The sequence below is a fragment of the Manis javanica genome, chromosome 8 (assembly GCF_040802235.1).
Source record: "Manis javanica isolate MJ-LG chromosome 8, MJ_LKY, whole genome shotgun sequence".
Classification (NCBI taxonomy): Eukaryota; Metazoa; Chordata; class Mammalia; order Pholidota; family Manidae; genus Manis; species Manis javanica.
In genome coordinates, this window is record NC_133163.1 from 68,985,817 (window position 1) to 69,009,696 (window position 23,880).

Genomic DNA, 23,880 nt, shown 5'->3' on the forward strand with positions numbered 1-23,880 from the left:
AAAGGAAGGAAGGAATTTATGCATGAATATGGGGTAACTAAGGGATTGAAATGGAATCTTGCTTCAATGGCAGGAACCTGGAATCTCTAGTGGGTTTGTAGCTGAACTAATAAACATTCTCTTAATATGCTGATATTGTTGGTCTCTTTTTTATTATTATCAAAATTTGTATCCAGAAAGAGTATCTGAAGTCTTGGTCCATCCTTTGGCTGAAGAGGGCAAATCACCCTGAGTGAAAGACCTAAAATTGGGGGCTATTATGAGAAGATGAGGAAATGAGTGCTCAGTGACAAAACTAGTAAATTTCCACAACTACAAGTAACTTATCCTTACTAACTCTGTTTCTTCATCAGTTTAATGGGGATAAAAATAGTACATACTCCAGAGGCTTGTATAATCAAATGAGACAAATAATATAAAGTGCTTAACAACTGCTTACAGAAACTACATAACCAATGCTATTAGCAGGTTTATTATGAGAAGTATTAGATGTGATTCTTGTTAAGGAGGACTGAGATCAGATTATAGCACATATAATGTTAAGCTAAGGATTTTGAACTTTATGTTGTAGGTAATGTGAATATTTTTATTTTTATTTGTTTACTTTTAATTAAAGTATAGCATACATTCAGTATAGCACAAATAATTGGTATATAACTTGATAAATTTTCACAAACTAAATATACCTCTACTGTCTTAACAGCATGCAAATTAGAACCCAAAAAATCTCCCCCTTCTGCATGGAGCATGTTTTAAGCACAAAAATTCATTTTCAAGAATAGTATTTAATAAAGTTGAATTTGTCAGTGGGGAGCAGAACAAAAACAAATTGACAAAACTTGATAGCTGGATAAAGGAATATAAATATCAGGCAGAGGAGTATAAGATGGTTTTGAGTAGGAATGGCCAAGAATGGGGTTGCTATTGACATTATTAGAAATTTAGAAAAAGAAATTTTGGAGGGGAAATGTATTTATTTTTTAAATATTATTTTCTTACTGTAAAACCAAACACACAGTTTCATTATGAAAGTAAATAGAAAATTCAATATAAAGAAAGTAGAAAAATTACCAAAAACTACATTTCACCTTATGTGTATACTCTCCCAGGTCTTTTTCTTTCTCTCTCTCTCTCTTTCTCTTTCTACATATATATGTAGACTAATATATGTAAATGTACAGATATAAATGTGTTTTTACAAGTATGGTGTTACATTCTACGTACTGTATCATTGCCTACATTTTTCACTTGATGTAAACTTAACATAAACTTACCTTGACCATAAACTTATCCAGAATATCTCTTCACATCATAATTCTTCTGTAACTGTGTGAGTTGACTGTAAAATATTTTATTGTGTCAATATGCCATTGTTTTTAAATAATCCTCTTCTGTTGCACAATTACATTATTTCTGATTTTCATTGATATAAACAATGCTGTGAGATATATACATATATGATATTAATCATATGTTTTTACCCTAAAGTGCTATTCTGAGAGTGAAATGACTGCATTATACTTACCACACCATTTAAAGGTTTTTGATACATATTGCCAAATTTCTGTTCAGAAAAGTTTTGTCAAGCTACTTTTCTGTCAACAGTATGTAAGTAGCCATTTCTTTACACTCTTGCCAAAACTGCAATACAATTTTTTCAGTAGTCTTTGACAATTTGTTAAGTGTAAAGCTATGCCTTTTTTTGTTTTGATTTGTACTTCTTTGACAACTAGTAATTTTGAACATTTTTTGCTTGTTAGACAATTTTCCTTTTCATTTTGTGCATTTTCTGTTTGTGTCTTAACTTTTTTTGTTGGAGTGTTTATCAATTTTTAGACACACAGACCTAGAAGCAGGATGATGGAGAAGAAATGAGTAATAAATACATAGGGGTATTCTAGTGGACTTGTGAGAGGGCCTGGAAAGGAAATGAGAATTTAGTTTTAGAATAAAGCAAGAATAGTTAAAGCCATACGATTGAATACTTTAAGTGCATAAAAAGAAAAGAGCAAAGGGCCAAAGACTTACGCTTGTAAAACATCCACAGCCTTGAGAACAAAATGAAGCAGAAGGACTCCAAGAGGTAGATGGGAAAGGAGGACAGCATTATGTATGGAAACATGACAAAATATTTTTCAAGAAAAAATATCAAATGTTACAGACAGGAAGAGTAGTAAATAAGAAAATCTGTTGATTTGGTAATGAGAGGATCAGAGATGGCCTCTTGAGAGTGAGGGAGCCAACCGTTGTACCTACTGTTAGTGTTTCCTACATTTGAAGTTTCTTTTTCACTTCATTGGCTTTGACACTGTGGTCACAACTGGGCACTGAAGAGTTTGATAGCAAGATGCCAACAGACATCTGAAGAGTAAGAGACAAAAGTCTCATTCCCAGCCAAGGATAAGATGTTGAGGTATTCAGACACTTGGCCTTAGTAACTTAGTAACTCACTAAGCCTTAAGAAGCTCCCTTTGCCTTTCTTATGGGGAGTGGTTACCTCTTGATTCTCCCAATTGACTAGCCACAGCCCCTGCCTATGCATCAGGTGGGTGAAACTAGTAACAACTACTGCTTTTCCTGAATTATTTAGTGACACTGGGAAAGTTTGATTTCTAAGTCCTACAACCATATGAGTAGGCCTAGAGCCTACAGATTCTCAGTTTTTTTATATTCTATTCCACTGTAATCCTTGATGTTTATTAAATCGTCTTTAAAAGTAATAATGATATATTCTCTCCTATGTGTCGTTTCTATATTTCTGTCTTCTCTTTTCTTCTCTTTGTATCTTCCTTTTATATTTATGTTTAGTACCTATAGAAAAAAGAACAGCTATTTCAAATAGATGCAACACAAAAATCCAGGTTTCTGAAAAATTTCAGAAACAGCTTAAGGCATTTTTTTTTATTTTGGTATCATTAATGTACAGTTACTTGAACAACATTATGGTCACTAGACTCCCCCTATTATCAAGTCCCCACCACATACCCCATTACAATCACTGTCCATTAAGGCATTTTTCCATATAGCAGTGGTAACTGCTTCTTCCTTATCCCACATTTCCTTATTCCATTCCATTTCCAAAATTCAGAATTGCACTGAATAACAGAAAAAGCATATGCCCAATCTGAATTCAAATCCAGTTGCTGCTTAGTAGTTCTGGGACCCTAGAGAAGTTACATGAACTCTTTTGACCTCAATTTCTTTGTCTTTAGAGTGGACATAAAAAATTACCTCACAGAGTTATTAGAAGAAAACAGTTTCTTAGCATGAGTATTATACTTAGCAACCGTAAGTTCCTTACATCATGTGAATCTAGCTAAAAATTCAAATAGAGGCTTAAATATTGAATTATCTCAAAGTAGTATAACAATCATATCAATTATATCAACAATAATAATATATCAACAATTTTTAAACAGTTTAATTGCTTAAAATTGTATGATATATTCCTTCAGTCTCTTAATTTATATTATACATTCCTCTCAAATTCTTAATAGTTTTAAAATGACTCTCAACATTTTTCATTCTCATACTCTATGATACTTACATAGATGAGGTTCATGAAGAGTCTTTTGGTTTTCTAATAGAAGCCTCTGTCAGATTTGAGGCCTCCAATTTTCCTAAAATTGGTCAACTCTTGTATTAGGCATGATAGCAAGAATTACATCTATTTCTCATGTAATACTCCCCATGCAATCAAAAGGAAACTTTACCCCTCTAAACTGCAGTACTACATCAGCTAAAAATAATATTGATGGTGAACATGGATAAGTTCATTCTTTTATCATTTGCTTACCTCATATACCTAATCACAGATAATTGGTGGCTATAGGTAAATTGATCTTCAAAAACACTATTATCAAAGTCAAATTGGTGTTCTACATAAGGAAATCTTACAGTTCAAATCTGGATACTGTCCTAGAAGGATGAGGCTGAATGGGAGCAATTTGGCAGCAAGTTGATGTCATTGTGCATAGATGGAGCCAATATCTGTTCTCTTTGTCTACTTTTGTTCTTTCCTAGCCTTTATGGGGTAGATAGGGTAATCAGAAGAGCTGCTTAAATTCATAGTGGGCTTGGATTTAGATTTGTTATTCAAAATATACTGTCACCTCAAGTTTGAAAGTAAGGTAGAAAAGAAGAGTTGAAGGTCCAAGGTAACCCTGAAGTTGCTGTACAAAAATACCACATGGATGAGAGTCTCCTTTAATGCTTAAAATGAACTGAAGTCTCACCCAAGCAAAAGCAACAAAGGACATATAATGACAATAAGTCTCAGTACTGCAAACTACACTTTCCTGAGCTTTCAGACCATATCAAGAGACTTTATTTTGTACTGCATAAAACCATCAAGAACAGAGTTGAACTCTAGCTCACAATTCACAATCATCTATTTCCTTCCCAGGAATAAATGTTGTATATAAAAGGGGAGTTGACTGTCCTTTTTTCTGTATATGTTATTAGTATTTTATATTTTGACAGAAGCTAATTCTATTTTATTTCTAATTTTATCTTCTTTAAGGTAGGGTTTCAAAATAAATTTTTTAATTCATGAAAATACCTTATTTTCTCCACATCTTATAGTGGGTTCCTTTCTGTAATGAAATATGGGGTAAAGTTTAATAGTATCAACATTTCTCAGCAGTTCATGAATTCATAATAAATATCTGGAGAAAAAAAACCTATAGAGGAAGTGTGCCTGGAACTAATTATTTGTGAAAGATGGGTAGGTTTTTTGAGTGGAGGAAAGAATGAAATCATTATCAGTAGGAGACCAATAGAAGGGAAAGAGGAGGAGAGAAGGAGGAAAGAAAGCAGAAAGCAAAGAAGGAAGTGAACATAAAGGCAAAAATGTACATATATGTTTGGTGAAGAGAAAAGCACCTATTTAAACTAGAACAGAAATTTTATTTTAGGATTTGCTTTCTATTCATAGATTGGACTGAATAAGAGATAAAAACATTTTTAGACTTACTACCTTCCAAATAAAATATGGGACACTCAATTAAATTTGAATGTGAAATAAACAATGACTTTTTATTTTAGTTTAAGTATAGCCCACACATACAGGCCATTTATTGGCTATGCAATACATATAGGCCAAAAAAGAAAAACTTTCTTTATCTGAAATTCTAATTTAACTTGGCCTCTATACTTAATCTGGCAACTCTAAATAGAGTTGTAACAAAATCTGTTGAAGTTTTTTAACAAATTAATTGAGTTATATTATATAAATGCATACATTTCTAATGCAATTACATTAACATATCATTTTGGTCTCATTTCAGATCTTGCATGAATGTCATCAGACATTTTCTTTGTTATTGATAGAGTAACTGATTTTCCTGTTATTTCTTTATTTAGAAAAAGCTCATTAATTTCAACAAACTTTTGTTTGTAGATTAAGTATATATTATTTTGGGATTATACCATCTATTACGTCTGTTTTTTTAATAATGGAAACTGAAAGCCTGAACAAAAAAAAACACACTATGCAAAAATGATGTGAGGCTGGAATTTGCTTTTCCTGTGTTAAAGCACTTTGTTGAAAATGAAGAGATGTTACACCAATAGCCCTTTGTCACAGAAGTGAAATTTGATAAAGCAAGTATATAATAACATTAATCACCTTAATAGTGTTAAAATACAGGCTTTTCAAGTCAACTTCCTTGATTTAAGTAATATCATTTAAAAGGCTACTTGACTATCAACTAGCTCTTACCAAACAATATTTTGATTAAAGAAATTGAAGGAATAATTCACAGGTGCCTGTTCACATTCCACGTGGGTATCAGTTCTTCTGTCTTCAGGTGGACTCTGACCTGGAGTAGACTGAACAGAAATTTTTATAAGCCCAGGCAAGAAGGTCAGCATTTGTGTGTCTCTGGTTATACTGTAATAATAGAAAGATCATCTGTGTTATATTTTCCTGGAAAGAATCATATTGTATCCCCTAAATGATGTGATTATTAGATACCAGCAAAATCACCATCAACAGCAAAATAACTTTTCTACTTCCTCACCACTCTGCCACGATGCTAATCTGAAGTTGTGGAATCCTTTCCAAAAATGGAGAGCAAAGGCACATGTATTGTGTCTAGATGTGCGCTGTGAAGGTATGCCCCTGAAACCGGAGCAGGGAGGGGTAGTCTTCCACTTTCTCTTCATTAACAGTGGCCTAGCATGTTACCTTAATTAAGGGTGAGCCAGAACTGTCTACTGATGCAACAAGAAAGGAGAGTGTACCAGCGAGGACGCTGGAGCTCCTTATGTGGAGAAGAGAAGGAGGCTTTTGCCTGAATTGACCACTGGAATGAGGAATCATGAACATGTGGAGTCAGCAAAACCCCTGCAGAAGACTGAACTAACTGGGCCCCCACAAACATCAGAACTCTTAGTTAACCCGGGGCCATCTCTTACTACTACTCCCTCCAGCTCCATCCAGCCTGTCATCTTTTCCAGGCCTTTTTGTCCTTCATCCTCATCTAATCTCTTCCTCCACCGTATTTACAAGAGGGAGAAAGTAAGTAACGTGCTAAAATAATTCCTTACTGAAATTATTAAATTCACAGAGCTGTAAGTCAGAGTCTTGAAATTTAAATCCAGGCCTGTCTGATGCTAAAGGAGCACACGTGCTATTGCATACTACTGGCGAGAGGGAAGATAAGGAATGAGAAATATTGTAGAAGGAAGGAATTCTGATAAACAGTGTCTCTAGTATAGTAATTGAAATTCATTCAATTTATATTTATTGAGCACTTAGCCAGCCTCACTCCAAATTAAGATTAGACTAAATTCTTAAGAAAGTAAATAGACGTAAATTACAGTGGGGCCATATTTCTAAAGTCATGTTTTGGCTTTCCTTTCTACTTTGGTCCTTCTCTGTATACTTTACTTTTACCTCTATTCCTTCTATTTAATATAACCTTCAATTCTGTTTTATTACATATATATTTTTTCACATTGGTTCTATAATGAAAACTTTAAGCTATTTTTCTGCATCCTTTTGTCTTTGTATCACTCTAGATAAAATTATTTCCAATATAAGTTTGGATTATTACCTAAAATACAATAATATTTCAAGGTTCTCTGTTTATTCATACAGAATTTTAATTCCTACTTATGAGAAGCACACTCTTAAATACAGGCCCACCACCATCCTTTAATGAAGCCCATCCTCTGAATAGACCTAGAATCTTCCCCTAAAACAACCAGCACCCTGCCTGGCAGTGCCTCAGTCATTCCTCTGGGTAACATTGACCAAGTAACTTAAAACTTCCAGGCAACAAATAACTTTTACTACTTTGAACCTGATAGTATCGATTATAATCTATTTATTTTCAGGGCTATATGTTGACATCAAATGTATTTATTTTCCTGTTTCTTTTCCTTAGTAGCAGTGTATGTGCTTGATCTTCTGTTCTACTTTGTGTGGAACAATCAATCATACCCTCCTGAATACCACCAGTGGATACACAGTACGTAAATCTCAACCACTTTTTCTTTAGTTTTCTATCTTGAATCCACTCTCTGGTCTCTCTTTTATCTTTTTTTTTTCCTTCTCTAGAGAATTTTTTTCTGAAAGACATGTTTCAAAGTCCACCTCTGATAGCTCCCTTGAATTTCAGTGTAAATAAATAAAGATTCATGATAGCCTTCAGCTTATGATTACTTTTCTCAATAGAAATCTAATCCTTGGCTGTTAGTAATCCTACATCATGTATGTAACATTGGTGAATAATTTGCTTCAGTATAAGAGAAACTGAATGTTTTATATTCTTGTTCATCTGTAAGGGCTAAATATTCAGTTCTATAGGATTTGACACATCACCATATGTCTTTTTTCAGAATTCATACTATTAGTTGGTTATGTAGCAGCTAAGAGTTAAATGTACAGCATGAGTTAAAAAGCCTACCAGTGTTTCCTTGTTTTTAGGAACAACTTTATTGAAATATAATTTTCTGCTACAACTCTCCCATTTAAGGTATACAATTCAATAGATTTTAGTTCATTCACAGATACATAAACATCACCCCCGTCAATTTTAGAACATTTTCATTACCTCAGAAAGAAGCCCTGTACCCTTTAGCTATTCTTCCACCATCCTGGCATTCTCCCCTCATCTGCACTCATCCCACACCTAAGCAACCACTAATCTACTTTCTGTCTCTTATTCCTTATTCTGGACTTTTATATGAATGAAATCATAACACACAGACTTTTGTGACTGACATCTTTCACTTATGGTAATGTTTTCGAGGTTTATCCAGGTTGGCACATGTACCAGTGCTTCATTTAATGCTGTTGTTGACATTTATGTATCTATTTTATTGTGGATATCTGTTTCCATTTCTTTGGTATAGATCTAGGAGTGGAATTGCTGGGTTTTATGGTAACTCTATGTTTGTTTGAGGAACTGCCAGACTGTTATCCAAAGCAGCTGCACCATTTTACATTCCTGCCAGCAGAGCATGAGGGCGCCAATTTCTCCATATTCTCACCAGCACTGATTATATCTGATGTTTTGATTCTAGCTCTCCTGGTGGGTATAAAAAGGTTTCTTATTGTGGTTTGAATTTGCATTCCCTTGCTTGCTGATAATGTTGAGTATCCTTCATTTGCTATTGGCCATTTTTATATCTTCCTTGGGAAAGTGTCTATTGAGATCTTTGCCTGTTTTAAAATTGGGCTTTTTGTCTTTTTATTATTGAATTGCATGGCTTTTTAATATATTGTAGACACAAGTACCTTATCAAATATGTTTTACAAGTATTTCCACCATTCTATGAGATGGCTTTTCACTTTCTTGATGACGTCCTTTGAGACACAGAAGTTTTTCATTTTGATTAAGTTGAATTTGTAGATTTTTTCTTTTGTTGCTCATGCTTTTGGTGTCATATCTGAGAATCCTTTACCAAATCTAATGTATTGAGTATTTACCCCTGCATTTTCTTCTATAAGTTTTAAATTTTAGCTCTAATGTTTAGGTTTTTTGTTCATTTCTAGTTGATTTTTATATAGTATGAAATAAGGATCTAATTTCACTCTTGTACATGTGTATATAAGGTGTTCCAGCACCATTTGTTGAAAAGACTATTCTTTCCCCATTGAATGGTCTTGGCACCCTTATTAAAAATCAGTTGACCATAGATATATTATTTCTAAATAGATATATTTATTTCTAAATAGATATATTTCTAAATAGATATCTAACATAGTTAATTTATTTCTAAATCTCAGTTCTATTCCATTGATTTATATGTCGATCCTTGTTCCAGCACTATGTTGGTTACATTTGTTTTATAGTACATTTTGAAATTGGAAAGTGTCCACATACTTTGTTCTTTTCTGATTGTTTTAGCTAGTCTGGATCTCTTGCAATTCCATATGGATTTCTGAATCAGTTTATTAATTTCTATGAAGAAATCATCTGGGATTTGATAGGAATTGCATTGAATTTGTGGATCAGTTTAGAAATATCACCATCTTAACAATATGTCTTCTGATACATGATCTGTGCTTTAAAATTTTTATCAACTGTATTTTTTTAGTATATTTTTTTTGTTTGCTATTGCAAATATGCCTGCCATGCCATCTTATAAAAGTACAAGATTATTTCATTTCAGTGACACACTTTCTCTCTTCATTGCTTACATTATAAGGGAATTGATTTATAACCTTCTGTAGTTTGGGGTATAAAGAAAACAACTTATGGGAAGAATATTGCTTGTAAAATTCTACCACCATGCCTTTTACCCAGAAAGTCCTGTATGCTAAAGATATTTTTTTGCATTGTATTATTATTATCCATATGCATAAACAACCAAAGCTAACAAGTGTCTACTTGCTACCTCACTGTATTTCAGTACTTTCATACACATCTGTGTGAGAGTTATACATATGTAAGTTACCATAGAAATCAGGTGGGGGTTGTATTTGAAAACTATTGCTCAGTTTATGCTTCACAAAATTTACTGTTATGAAAGTATTCTACAACTTCCTCACATTCCCTAATTCCACAATGCTCCCTTATCCTTGTGTAAATCTCTCATATGTTCACTTTTGCATTGTGCTAGATTTAATAATTTGGTGTCATATGTCAGTATGTGCAGAAGTAAAACTTGAAATTATGGTTTTCACGTTTCCGTTGTTCATCCATAAATTTAATATGCATCTGGGTTTCTCATTCGAATTGTGACTCTGAAAGCACTGTAGTGTGCACATTTTCCATCAGCCTGACATATAAATGTGAAATCGTATGTACTACTTTTAAGCCTTCCATAGATGGTCTGAAACACACTAGAGAGATCAGAAGGAAAACTCATGATGGTGTCTCCCATTGTCCCAGATTGTATTGCAGCTAATGGCACTGGCAAAGTTGGTGGTCTGGTAATTAAATAAGAATCAATCCACAGCTCATATGTTTGCATACAGTAGTTCTCAATGAGAAATCCTAAGTGGTCACTTGAACTTTTGTGGCAGGGAGCCAGATTCTTCTCTAAAATATGCACAATCAGTTCTTGCTACCTTCAGCAAGCATGAATCCTAAACTAAGTGGAACATAATCCTTTTTCCCTCTCTGAGGAGATGCTACGAACAATGATTTTTCAACACACTATAATACATTAATAGAATAGAAAGAATAGATTTAAATAATGATAAAGGCTGATGATCCAATCACATAAAATGAATGTGAAAAAGAAACTAGATGAAATGACTGATTTATTTTTTTATGCAAGCTTATATCTAAATAATTACTTCTCAGTTTCTTAAAATATTTTCTTTGACTATGACTTGAAAAGCAGCTCCAAATTCTTTCCTTTAATTTTAGCCTTAAATAACTGTGTTCTTGCTGATAAACATCAATTTATAGAGTTGATGTAGTAGGGTTTCCTACTACATTATCTAAGTAAATACAAGTGACAAAATGCTCTTACGTGCAGGGAGTGGATGAACTCAGGCAAATTTTGATTCTAATCTACTGGTATTTTTAAATGTCTGTGACAAAGAACATTTCAACTTCTTGGGTTACTTCTTTCAACTCTTCTGGCTACCCTTGAGAAACTACTTCAGTGTGATAAGCAATTCAAACGGAACCCTTCAGACACTGGTCCTGCACTTTTCATTGTATATGTTGATCTTCTTTTAGAAAGTAGTTTAGATTTCAAGCCCAAATGATAAATCAGAGAAATTTAAATTTTATTATTAATAAAGGAAAAAGTAAATGAATCATTGAAAATTTTCAGTACTCAGGTGAATTAAAAAATAAATGTTGGAATTTATGTTACAGTAAAGTTTTGTGTAATTGCATGTTTAAGTAGTTGCACAAAATATTGAATGGTTCCATGTTAATATAGACAGTTCAAAACATTAAAATAATTAGTTTTCCTGGATCGATGAAACGGAGATGATGATAATTCCCAAATCATTGGATTGTGGTGAATAGTAGGCAAAGTAATATGTAAAGGGTAGTATTTTTATTTGGAATATCATATCATGTGCTCTGGTCTTCTTTTTTGAAAGAATAATGCTATCATTTTAGATGTTTAGTAGTAAATCTTTACAGTACTAAATAGGTTGATAAATTTTACTATAGTGCTTCAACACCAAAGTTTTGAAATTTGTAATAGAAGCAAAAGCTGTATTAAAAAGTAGATATTTTATCAAATCAGAAATAACAGAAAGAGAACCTTATCTGCAGGTTTTCAAAAGGACACCCAGAGATCAATAAACATAAATGTTATCTTCTAGTCAAATATAGGCATCCAAATTATTACTATATGCCATACATCTGCTGCACAAAATTCTCCTGTTTTCAGTCTAAGTCTCATCTCTGATACCAACCTGCTTCTTGCTTCCATTTTCAGTTTTAGAAAATTATCTAGAAAATAATCCATTATGGAGCCTCACTGTATATCATACACCACTGAGGAATTCTTTTTTTCCCAGGGAAACAGAAACATTCAGACAAGAGAGTATGAAGTAATATATATACAAAGTGGTATATACAAAAATATACCTCTGTGTGTGTGTGTGTGTGTGTGTTACAGAAAAGAAAGAGGAATCAAATTTGATTGGGAAGGACCAAGTAAGTGAACTTGGCTCTATTGAGACAGTAATCTCAAACTCAAGTTTAGTCACCATTCAGATATCCAGACTGAAGAAGTATCCACTATCTTAGACCCCCATCATCTCATCTGGAACAGTTTCATACTGACCTTGATCTTGACAGGGGAATAGGCAGGAAGCCCACATCACTTCAGCTTATAGCCCATTGGCCAGAACTAGTCAATGTCTTCCCCCCTTACTCTACCCAGAGCCTCCAATCCACTCCAAGATGACTGAAAAATAAGGACAATTAGATTTAATATATTTGCTAAATATTATTGTCTCTACCAAAAAATGCTTCAGAAGCAAGAGCTGGGCCTTAAAGATTGAATCAAATTTTGACACATTGAATTTTAATAAAGGACACTGTAGGTAGGGAAAAGAGTAGAAGTCAAAAAGAAAATCTCATAGCATGTGATGTAGAAATGTTCATCATTTCCTCTGTGGCTGAGACTAATAGTCATTCTGCCAAAATCTGTTCTCCTTTTTTTATAGTAATAGAAGCTTTAGCTGAGAATTCTGTCTAAAGAAATCATTATGTAGCCTCTTTTGCATTTAGGTATCACCATGGGACACAGTTCTTATCTGTTAAATGTAAGAGAAATGGTATGTGCAACCCCTTGGATGTGCTCCTAAAGAGAAGGAATATGTCTTCCTCTTCTCCCTTCTTTCCATCACACTGGCCTACGGACACTTTGGGAAGTCATTTCAGTCACATGTATGAGAACAAACTCTAGCAACAGTGGAGCAAGGAGATGGCAAGAGCAAAAATCCCTTGTACCATCAAACTGTCCTACCTTTCCTGACTAGTTATCTAGAGAAAACAATAAACTTCTGTCTTGTTTAGGCCATTTTCTTTTTGTGGGTGTTTGGTGGGGAGGACAGTCATCAGGCCAGTTGTGCCGTCCTAGGGTTGATGCAAAGGTCATGGATTTCTTTGAAGAGTGTTACTTTTAAGGGTGATTACACTGGTCTGGGTTGGGGTGACCAGCTGTCCCTTGAAACACTTCTGTATTTGTGAAGACGTTTATTCTTATGCCAAATTCTTTCGGAATAACTTTTTACACCATCCAAGCCTGTATCCTAGTATAGACTTTTTGAGGTAACATCAGTTCTCTGTCTCTCTTTGTCATATCTTTATAGCTATAAAGAGTTTTTCTAAGAATATGCTATTATAAATTTAAAGCTGTAATTGCAAGAAATAACCCTTTTTTTTTAGGTTGATTACACTTCCAATATCAGAGGAGTGAATATATAGGTTAAGTTGGAAGCTTTTTTTCAGAGGTACTGAAGAGTATTTTATATGTCTGTGCTGTAGGAATGGTGTGCATATAATGCAAGGATACAGGTTACACAGAATTAACAGCATACTTTTGTAGCATTGTGAGAGGCATTGTTCGAAAACATACCTGCATCATGATGACTGTATTACATGGTAAACAATAGAAAAAGAAGAAAATTACATTGGTGGGTCACAAAAGGGGAGAGGTGAAGAAAATGACAGGAAGTAAGAACCCCCTCCCCAGCAGCATCATAGTGAATTTTGCAGATACGAGTCACAGATTTCAGAGCTGTTAACTGTACTTGAGGAGTGAGCAAAGTCTACTACGGTCCAGATTCTGGAAGAGTTGGAAGTATAGGGAATGTCAGGGAACCCAAAGTGGAATGGTGCAGCTCAAGCACAATGATTCCGATGTGTTTGGTCTTTGAGAACTAACTGACAAACATAAACTTTGGATTCAACATTATGGAGTTAAAGTAGGGGAGTTTCCAACTCCACATACAATTAATGTCTCTTCATGTTAATTAACCTCATTAGTTGGATAATGTCAACCCTTGAATGTTCCATGAGATTAATTACCTAGAGAATTTTGTGAGACTATTCATTGACACAAGTGCTACAAATTCTACAGCAATAGTAAGTAAAGTGGTTGTATAATTTTTAGGAGGATTAAGTGAGCCATTCCACAAAAACTGCTTAACATGGTGTTTAGCATATAGTAAGTACTTAATAAACTTTTGTAAAGATCCAAGTTATGAACCAGGTTTAGAGTTTGGAGTGTTAAGAAAAAGAGATGCAGAATTAGAATGTTTTCCCCCAGCAGATTTGGCACAAAGTTGGTTTATCGTGCTGTTACTACATATCTGTAAATCAATCTGTCATCTTAATGCATTGTTTTTACCATTTTTTTACTGGGAAGTGATACCTAAATATTATGTAATCTTTCTAATGGCTGTTGAAGCCCTAGCTTTTTAAGCTAACTTTAGATTAAAAAAATTGTCATGATGTTCCCAAGTAAATCATTATATAACATGTCAAATTTGGATTTCAAGTTTTTCATGCCACTTCATACTCTTATTCAATAAAAATCCCACAGAAAAATATTGATATTCTCAATCTAGAGGAGCATAATATGAAATATGTCATCTTAAGAAAGGTAGGCTTGTATAGATTATACTAAACCAGAATATTAGCTTAATTTTTTTAGATGACAGCAGTGATACAGATGTCCTGCATCATGTCTCTTTAATATTCTTATCTATAAAATATAGATAGTAAATAATCCTATAATCTCAGTCCTGTCCCCCTCAACTAGTTGTCACAACTACTGCCTACCTGCCTCCTGTTAGTTGTTAATATCGGGGTAAAATACACTAAGGGGTATTTTCCAGTACACATTTTGGCAATTGACTAAAAGCACACTGGGTCTGAATAAAGGGAAAAAAATACTCAGACTTATACATATTTAAATTGCACATACAAGTCACAGATTTCAGAGGTGTTAACTATACTTCAGGAGTGGGTAAAGTCTCCTATGTTCCAGTCACTGGAAGAGTTAGAAGTATAGAAATGTCAGGGACACTTATTCTCCCTTTTTCACTCCATATTAAGACTTTTCTATTCTGCTCAACTCTTTTGCAGCTTCCCCATCACTTTACTCCCAAGGAAATCATGCATTTGCTGCCTTGCCCACACTTCTCATAATTCCACCCTGAGCAGTATCATGAATGCAGGTAGTTGTATCTCATTTTATTTCTCTTCATTCTTCTGTTGCTCCAACACACACACAAAATAAAACTCTGGTGCATTTGTGAGCTACATAGCAACTTTGTAATGTAAAAGTTAATGATGTGCCTCTATCCTTAATAGAGGAAAACCACATGTTCTGAAATAAAGTTAGAATAATAAAGAACTATCAGATCAGTGTCCCACAAAACTCTATGAAAATGAGAAGCTCTGAAGAGCTTGTGATAAAGTATATCCTTGGGTCCTATCCCAAAAGTGATTCTAATGTATTCTCTCTGGTTAAGATCTAAAAATGTTGCATTATTACTCAACCCCATCCACCTGATGATTCTGACTCCAAATATCACACTTGAAAAACACTATACTGGATTGCAAGTTTTGTGAAGTCATGGCTACCTTTACCTCTGCATCCCTAGAACAATGCCTGAAATTTAGTAGGTACTGAAAAAATGTTTGTTCTTGACCTCTCTAATCTTTGCCATCCCAGCAAATGCAAATTTCATCCTACCAGTTGCTCAGGCTCAAATCTTTAAAGCCATCCCTGATCTCTCTTTCTTGCATACTCTGTATCCAATTTACCAGAAGCAAATCCTTTCAAAACAAATTTTAAAAACCAGTAATGAATCTGACCTCTTTCCTTTATTATCATTACTTTAGTTCAAGCCATCTCAATCCTCAGACTCAGGCCTCTTAACTGGCCTTCTAGGTGATACCCTTACTCCCTGCATTCATTTCCTGTGGCTACTTTTCCAAATGACCACAAACTTAGTGATTTAAAGCAAAATATGTTTATTTTCTTACAGTTCTGGAGGTCAGAAATCTGAATTTAGTTTTAACTGGGCTAAAGTTAAGATGTTGGCAGGGGTGGTTCCTTCTGGAGGCTCTGAAAGGAGAATCCGATTCTTTGCCTTTTATGGCTTCTAGCGGCTACCTGCATTCCTTGGCTCATAACCCCTTCCTTGCATCACTCCCAACTTCTTGTTTACATGGTAACATCACTTACTACTCACTCTGATCTCCTGCCTCTCTCATGTAAGGACTGTTGTGATTATATTAGCCTGTTCTATAATCTGGGATAATCTCTTCATCTCAAAATCCTTAGTTTTAATCATATCTGTGAAGTCCCTTTTGCCATATAAAGTAACATCCACAGGTTGCAGAGATTAGGAATGGGCATGTTTTGGGAAGACCACTATTTAGCCTGTTCTATCCCTTTACAATCAATTCACCTGAGAACTGCCAGAATGAAAAAATTGGACAGTTATCAATCCTGGACTCCAAATTTTCCATTTACTTCCCATTTTAGCCCAGGCATGAACTATGAAGTTAAACATGGTCTAAAGACCATGTATGATCTGACTCTGTAGAACCTCTCCAATATTATCTAATGCCACAAACCCCTTATTCCATGTTGGCCTCCTTGCTCTTCCTAATATGTGCCAAACACACTTTCATTTCACGGTTTTTGCATTTGCTCTTTCCTCTCTTACCTTCAGATATTCACTTACTTAGCTTTCCAAGTTCATCCTGGCTTGTGATTAAATGTCATCTAATTGCAGGTCTTCTGTGAATATACCTCATGGAAAATAGCACCTCTCTTCTCAATCATCCAACCCTTATTCTGCTTTATTTTTCATAGCACTTTATGTCCATTGGAAATTTTAATTTTATATATTTATTTGTTTGTGTGCTTATCATCTTCCCCCCGTTTCAAGAATGGTGTGGGTTTTTTGTTATTAACTGTGTCCCCAGTGCCTAGAATAATGTCTGACATGAAGATGTACTCAAGTATTATTTCTCAAACAATAAATGAAGGAATAAATGTTGAATTAATTATTTCTAAACCAGTATCATCAGGTACAAAATCATCATGTTTCTTTTTTCTCATCCTTTTATTAAAAATGAAATGTAAAGGTAATTTATCATCCCTTTTTCATGATAAAACCAGTATCAGTTTTTATTTTTATTGTAAAAGCACATCATGAAATAGATAGAACATTATAGGCTTGCCTAGCCCAAATTAAAAATATATGAACTTCCAATAACTTTTTGCAATACAGTCTGTTTATAAAGCTATTGGCATATACCTGATTATAGAAAATGCATACCATGTATATTTATAGTTTAATCAACTAACATGTTCAAATTCATGGGAGGTTGCTCAAGTGAGCCAACTGTGTTGAAGTAATGACAATAGTATTTAAAATTACTGTAAACATTGTACCAACATTAATTACTTCTCACACTATCACTGCATTGTCATCTCTCTTTTACAGGTTTGTAACCTGAAGGATAAGGAAGTGACTTGTATAAGTCACTGAAAGACCTGTTGTTGAGGTAGAACTCATTGATTCCTGCTTTTAGAATATGTTCTGCTACCAATAGGCCACACTCTTCTATCCAGAGAGATGTGTCAGCATGGGATTGTACTAAAGCAGAGGTGTGGAATGGAACTATTATGTATCTTATCTAATGGGAAGATCTGGAGAATAAGCTACCAGTGCTAAAAGAGAGGCAAATCTTATCACACCACTGTATTTAGAAATCCCATTGACTAATTCTACAATTAAAGCTAAGAAAGGTAAAAAATAATCTATGCCATTTAGAAAAATGGGGCCACCCCCACACCTTGGAAAAAGTATATTAAACCTTCTTTTGATTTGACCTCTAATAATATGGATAATTACAATTCATTTTCTTACCTCTTGACCATTCTATAGATCCAGAACATATAAGCAAAACCTGTTCAAATTCACACATTTAATTTGAAGAGTTTGCTTACATAGAAAAAGTAGTTACTTAGCATTCTTTCCGATTAATTGCATGCAAAAGACTTCAGGCTATAGTCTAACTTCAACTATTAAAATTATACACAGGCATGTGTGTTTATTCAGCAGTGGTTCTTTATACCTTTCCTCTTAGACACCCACACTTCTTTAAAAATAAGTTGGGCAAACACTGACTGTGAATGTGTTTTTGTTTTCTTAATGGAATATCAATGGGAGTTGTACACACAGATCAAGAGCTGTACACATATTATTATCTCCAAATAATTAATATTTGTGTATTATTTCCCTTGGGCTGGCTGTACATGAATACAGAGGCACTGGTACTACTCATCACAAAATACAGTGTTAGCCGGTTCCAGGGGTGCCTTTGTGAATACTCCCTGCCAGCGGTTGAAGGGACTAAGGAAGCACCCTGCTGAGTCCCTCCCGTCCTCCTCAGGGAGTATATGCTAATTCTGTCTTCTCCCCTTGGGAAAGCAGCCAAAGGCAGAAGCAGGAAGGACAGCACTGTATTCCTAGAGAGAGTAAGGTGCCAACAGTCAGAAATGGAGGAGAAAAAATGCAAAGTTTGTAGAATAAGGATAAAGGCAACAGTGACTAGAGCTCAATCTTTCCATTACAGTTGAAGAGGGAAGCCTGTCCTGGGACTGGCAGACAAGGGAACAGCCCCAACTGCAGCCTATGTTTGCACCACACATGAAGATGGAGAAAGGAAATCACTGAAAGGAATTAAGCCATGGGGCACAGTCAAATGCAGGGACCACCACAGGCTTGGTACCCAGTAGTGTCTGTGTCACAAGATCTCACCAGCTGGTTGGGCTCTCTGCTTGCTTTTGACCTTAGAAGTTTGGCCAGTAATTTAGTTTCTATTACTGAGGGGAGAAAACTAGCTATTTAACAAAAAATAATAGTTATTTCAAAGGATTATATATAAATGTAGGTCTATTAATAGAACAAGTTCTGTAAGACAGTTGGTTCTTAGGAAGCAGGAATAGCATCTGGGTGGAGGAAATGCCTACTTTTAAATGAGCTTTATAAAAATGAGACAATAAGAAATATGCCTAATGGTGAATCATCCTTCATAAATAATTACTATCTTGTTGGAAAATATAGTTAATTATGTGTCATATGTAAGTTCACCTGAGCATGAATCCATTTCTGAAACTAGACCTTTTCATTTTGGTATATATATTAAAAAAATATGTCCCTGCAGAGCCATTTCTGAATGTTTATGAATAGGAAGGAAAGGTGAATATTGAATTTAGTTTGGAAATTACAATTCTTTAAACAGCTAAAAGCTCAACTTCATTATTGCAAGAACATTAAATAGAATCTTAATGATCATTATGTGTACAACCATATAAATGCCACAATAGATGTGGCTTCTTTTCCTCTTAAACATGTTGCTAAAAAAGAAATCCTTAAAATGAAGGGAAATTAATATAAAAAATTCTTTTAAAATTAAAATCTCAGTTCCATGGTAACAATGTATTATAAAGTTAAGCAGCAATCACATGTATAATTAAAGCAGTAATTACATGTATATTTAGATCAATATACAGTCCTCAATTTGTTTAACAGAAAACAGAAAACATTGCAAAAATGGGAAACTTTGTGATGTGTTTCTTCATTTAATTCCAAGCTTTAAGTCCCCCTCCCCAATTGTAAATTTTAAATTCTATGACTTAACTCCAACACAAAATCCAGGAAAGAAAAAAATACTTGGGAGGCAGAGAATTAATTCAAAGGAAGTAAAAAAATATTAACTGTGTAATATTTCCAAGAGACTCAGACAATGGAGGCAATGGTATGTGAAAGTGGAAATTACTCGTAACTTTAGGCTTTTAAAATGAAAAACTCTAAAAGAGAGAATGTAAACTAACCTAAAACACTATCCACAGAAACTGAAATGTCTTTTCTTTATTGTGACCTTCTCTACATGATAGAGCACCAGAGTCAGATATATCTGCTAATATGAAGCCCTGCCACTTGTGAAATCTGGGAAGGAGCTGCTGCTCTGTGGAATGGCCTCTTCGGATTCATGAGTAAAGAGTATTTCAATACCATGAAGCTGGCAAAGATTGCCAGAAATAGTACTTCTCTATGGACAAGATGGCTCTACCAACCTTCTTTTAATTTTTTTAAGTTGAAGTATAGTTGATGTACAGTATTATGTTAGTTTCAAATATATAATAGTTCTACCAGCCTTCTTAATGATAGAAGCCTAGTTCATGGATCTTGAAACAGTAGGCTCCAGGAACAAGCTGTCTCAAACAATATCTTGGGGTCCAAGAAGTAGACAGTGTAAAGACTTTCAAGTCTGAGAACAGAATTCAAATCATGTCTCTTCATTAATCAAACTTGAGAGAATTACCTAACCTCTCAACACTTCAGTTGTCTTATTTATATAATGTGGATAATAGCAGGTTGTATTTCATAGGAATTTTGAAAAGATCAGATCAGATGATTACAGAAAGGTCTTGGCAATGCAGCTTATTTAAATAGTCTTAAATTCGTGGTTGCTATTGATGCTCTTGCATTAAATTTCAAAATTCGCTAACCATAATCATTTACATTTTAGGACAACTCTGTTGTTTTCTGAATGAGTGTATTGTCAATATAGTATGATATGATATGATGTAATACAATACACTATAACCCAAGAAATCATTTTAGACCCAGAAGTAACCTTCAAGATTTTACAGCACAACACAGTCATAGCACACCATAGGAAGTTCAGACCCAGAGATAATTATCTTTTCCAAAATCAAAGTTTTTTAAGTATAACATAAATTTCCAACACTAGAACTCAAACCACTTTTTTTTGTCTCAGAATCACTAAGTGATCTGAAAGTTTGCTGTTCCATGGGATTCTATATTAATTCCTTCTACTCATTCTGTTTTCATTAATCAGCCTCTGTTACGTTGGCTGATAAACTATTTATCTTTGTGAAAATCTGTGCTTGTCTTGACTGTCAGATGACAGGGTCAAAAACATACAGCAGAGATACTCACTGCCAATTGAGATACCTTCAATAGTATTAAACATGTCTATAAAATTATCTTAGGAAAGTAGAATTAATATTCCCACATGCATTGGAAGAGCTAAATTGTTAATGGCTTCCCAGGGCTTTGATTTTTTTCTATGACACCATCAGTGATTTTTGTCACTGTTTAAACATTATAAACTATCACAGTTTATCCTCATAAAAATGAAACCCAGTGCTTTGAAGACTTTCATTGCTTTTAAAATAAAGGATGATTGTTTGCTTAACAATTAGCAGTTGATTGAACTGTATAAATCAAGTACAAAAAAAATAAAACTATGGAAACTGAATTATACAGACCAACATCCCAGAGTAATCAAATAAACTGACTAACTGCCAAGTGTCTTCTTCATTTCATTCCTTTATCTGGTGCTGCATTTTGTACTGTTCTCACATATTAAATAGAACAGATCATAATATATTCTAGTTTGAAAAAAAAGTATATACGTGAATGATATACTTGATAAAAAGATAAATTGAATGTAAATTTTCAATGGAAGTAAATTAGGCATTAAAAGGATTGTGAATGTCTTAAATGTAGGACACTTGAGCATATATATTATAAAATTAGTGTTCTGGCATTAAATGAATAACATTCTCATTGGATTATAAATTGAGCTCTATATAGTAACCTAATGAGGTGGACAGAGAAAATCTGACTTAAAAACTTTAGCAGATTCTGAAGTTGGGACAAAATTAGGGCACCTAAAAAGGAAAGAATCCATTGGTGCATTCAATCTACTACAAATAGGTGGGTCGTAGACAGATGGAAGATTGAAGATTCATACTCCCTGTGAGTGTACCAATAATTAATGCTTCAGTCATGATAGTTTATATTTGATAAATCATTTCTGGCACATCAAAACTTTTTATTCCTATCCAAATAGGGAGAAAAACCTTTACAGTGTAAATTTCCAATATAGATACATAAAATACCATTTTCATTTGAACCAAATGTGTTAAACTGTTCTTTACTTTTCAAATTTGTTGTTGTGAATTTTTAATTAGCCATGCTTTATTTAAAGTTACCTAACATTTTTTCAGTTCTGGCATTACACATTATAATATAAGGGCTATTACAGAACAACAAAAAAGTTACATATTCTTTTTGTTTAAGCTCTAATAATTCTTAATCAATGAATTAGAATTAGTGTGAATTGGCGGACCTTTTGAAATATACATTCTCCAAAGATTAATTTGTTGTTGTGGCTATTGAGACAAATCACATAAAAATATGTGTGAAAGCCCGGCAGATAACAGAATATTTTCACACCCAAATCCTAATCTATTTTCCTGTTTTCTTTCTTTCTTCTTCACCTCTTCCTTCTCCTGTGCCTCAGCCATCCCACTCTTCTCACACTTGCTTTCACAGATATCTGTTGAATGAAGTTGAATAACATGGTTCTTCAACAGAATATTCAATCAGGGATAACAGACATATAAGTATATATATATCATGAACAGAATATTCAATCAGGGATAACAGACATATAATATACATATATATATCATGAATATTCTGTTGAAGAACGATGTTATTCAACTTCATTCAACAGATATCTGTGAAAGCAAATGTGAGAAGAGTTGGATGGACAAGGTACAGGAGAAGAAAGAGGTGAAGAAGGGAAAGAAGACATATAAGTGATATATATATATATATATATATACATATATATATATATATATATACACACACACACACAAAGAATAATGACAGCACAGAGGATACACCAGTTATTAATTGAGTCTGAAAGAGGGCCTGGGGAGGCTGCAAAAGCAACTGATATGATTTGGACATTGAAGAATAGCAGACTTTACCAGGTAGATGTAGAACAGATTTTAGGTAGAGGAAACAATGCTTACAAAGTCTTCTCAGGAACAGAACTAATTCCATCATCCTTGTGCTACAGCAGTCTGTATGTGCCTCCCAGGACATTGTATGGTGTCCTTCCACAATTGCTGTGTAACCAATGTGGTAGCAGTTGGGTTAAGCCTTATTCATTCAAAATAGAATTATACCTTAGAGGTCATTTTCATTCTAGTAGTGGGGCTTGTTGGATTTCTAGACTGCTCTTCTCAGGAAATGAAACTTGAGATGTAGTAAACAAAAAGAATATTGATTATTGTCTGTAGCTAAGTGAGAATCAATCTAAGGAAAGCCATAGACTAAGAAGAAACTTGGAAGAAAAGTATGCAAAAGTCAGGGAGAGTCGATTTTCTAGGACTTAGCACCCCCGTAATAACTGTCTCTTGGTTTCTGAGAAAATGTACAAGAAAGAAGAAACTACTTAATTGGCAGAATTCTGGGAGATATTTTTGGGCATAGTTTACAATATGCTATGTGAATCTTAAATTGGTTCAATTCAGGACTGAAGTCAGAGGGAGAGTCAAACTTCAACTCAGAGAGAGATATTAGAGATTTTTTTATTAGCCATAATTGGCTCATCTCCTCCCAGTTTCATCCTGTTCTCAATAAATTTCAAGGATTGGGGGTGGGGATAGTGGTGAGGAGATTTAAGGTAGCTTTATAAGTAATGGTAAAATAAAACTATATATATATATTATACATTACTATATATATCTATGTTACCATACTATAGTTATGTATACTATATATATTAATATATATATGTGTATATTTCCCCAAATTTTCCATTACTTAACTCCTGTAATTTAATATCCTCTAATATATCACCAGGATGAGAATCTTATCCCAACAAAGACTACAAAAACCTTATTTTTCAAAAACGTTACTACCTTAAGCTTACTCCCATCTCCATTCATATGGAGAGAGGATTATATATTTATGTACTCCTACCAAAGTGAAGTGTGTGTGTGTGTGTGTGTGTGTGTGTGTGTGTGTGTGTGTGTGTACTTCAAAAAACATAAAAGAGCTAGGAATTTTAC

The 23,880-nt window shown here is 34.1% G+C and overlaps 1 long non-coding RNA gene across 1 annotated transcript in view; it reads left to right on the forward strand.

Moving 5' to 3' along the window:
• The window catches only part of LOC140843273 (uncharacterized), a 154,971-nt gene that overhangs the window by 50,564 nt on the left and 80,527 nt on the right, over positions 1-23,880 (forward strand). The window contains exon 4 of the long non-coding RNA XR_012120888.1: positions 7,395-7,478. This is a non-coding gene — a long non-coding RNA (uncharacterized lncRNA). The remainder of the gene's footprint in view (positions 1-7,394; positions 7,479-23,880) is intronic.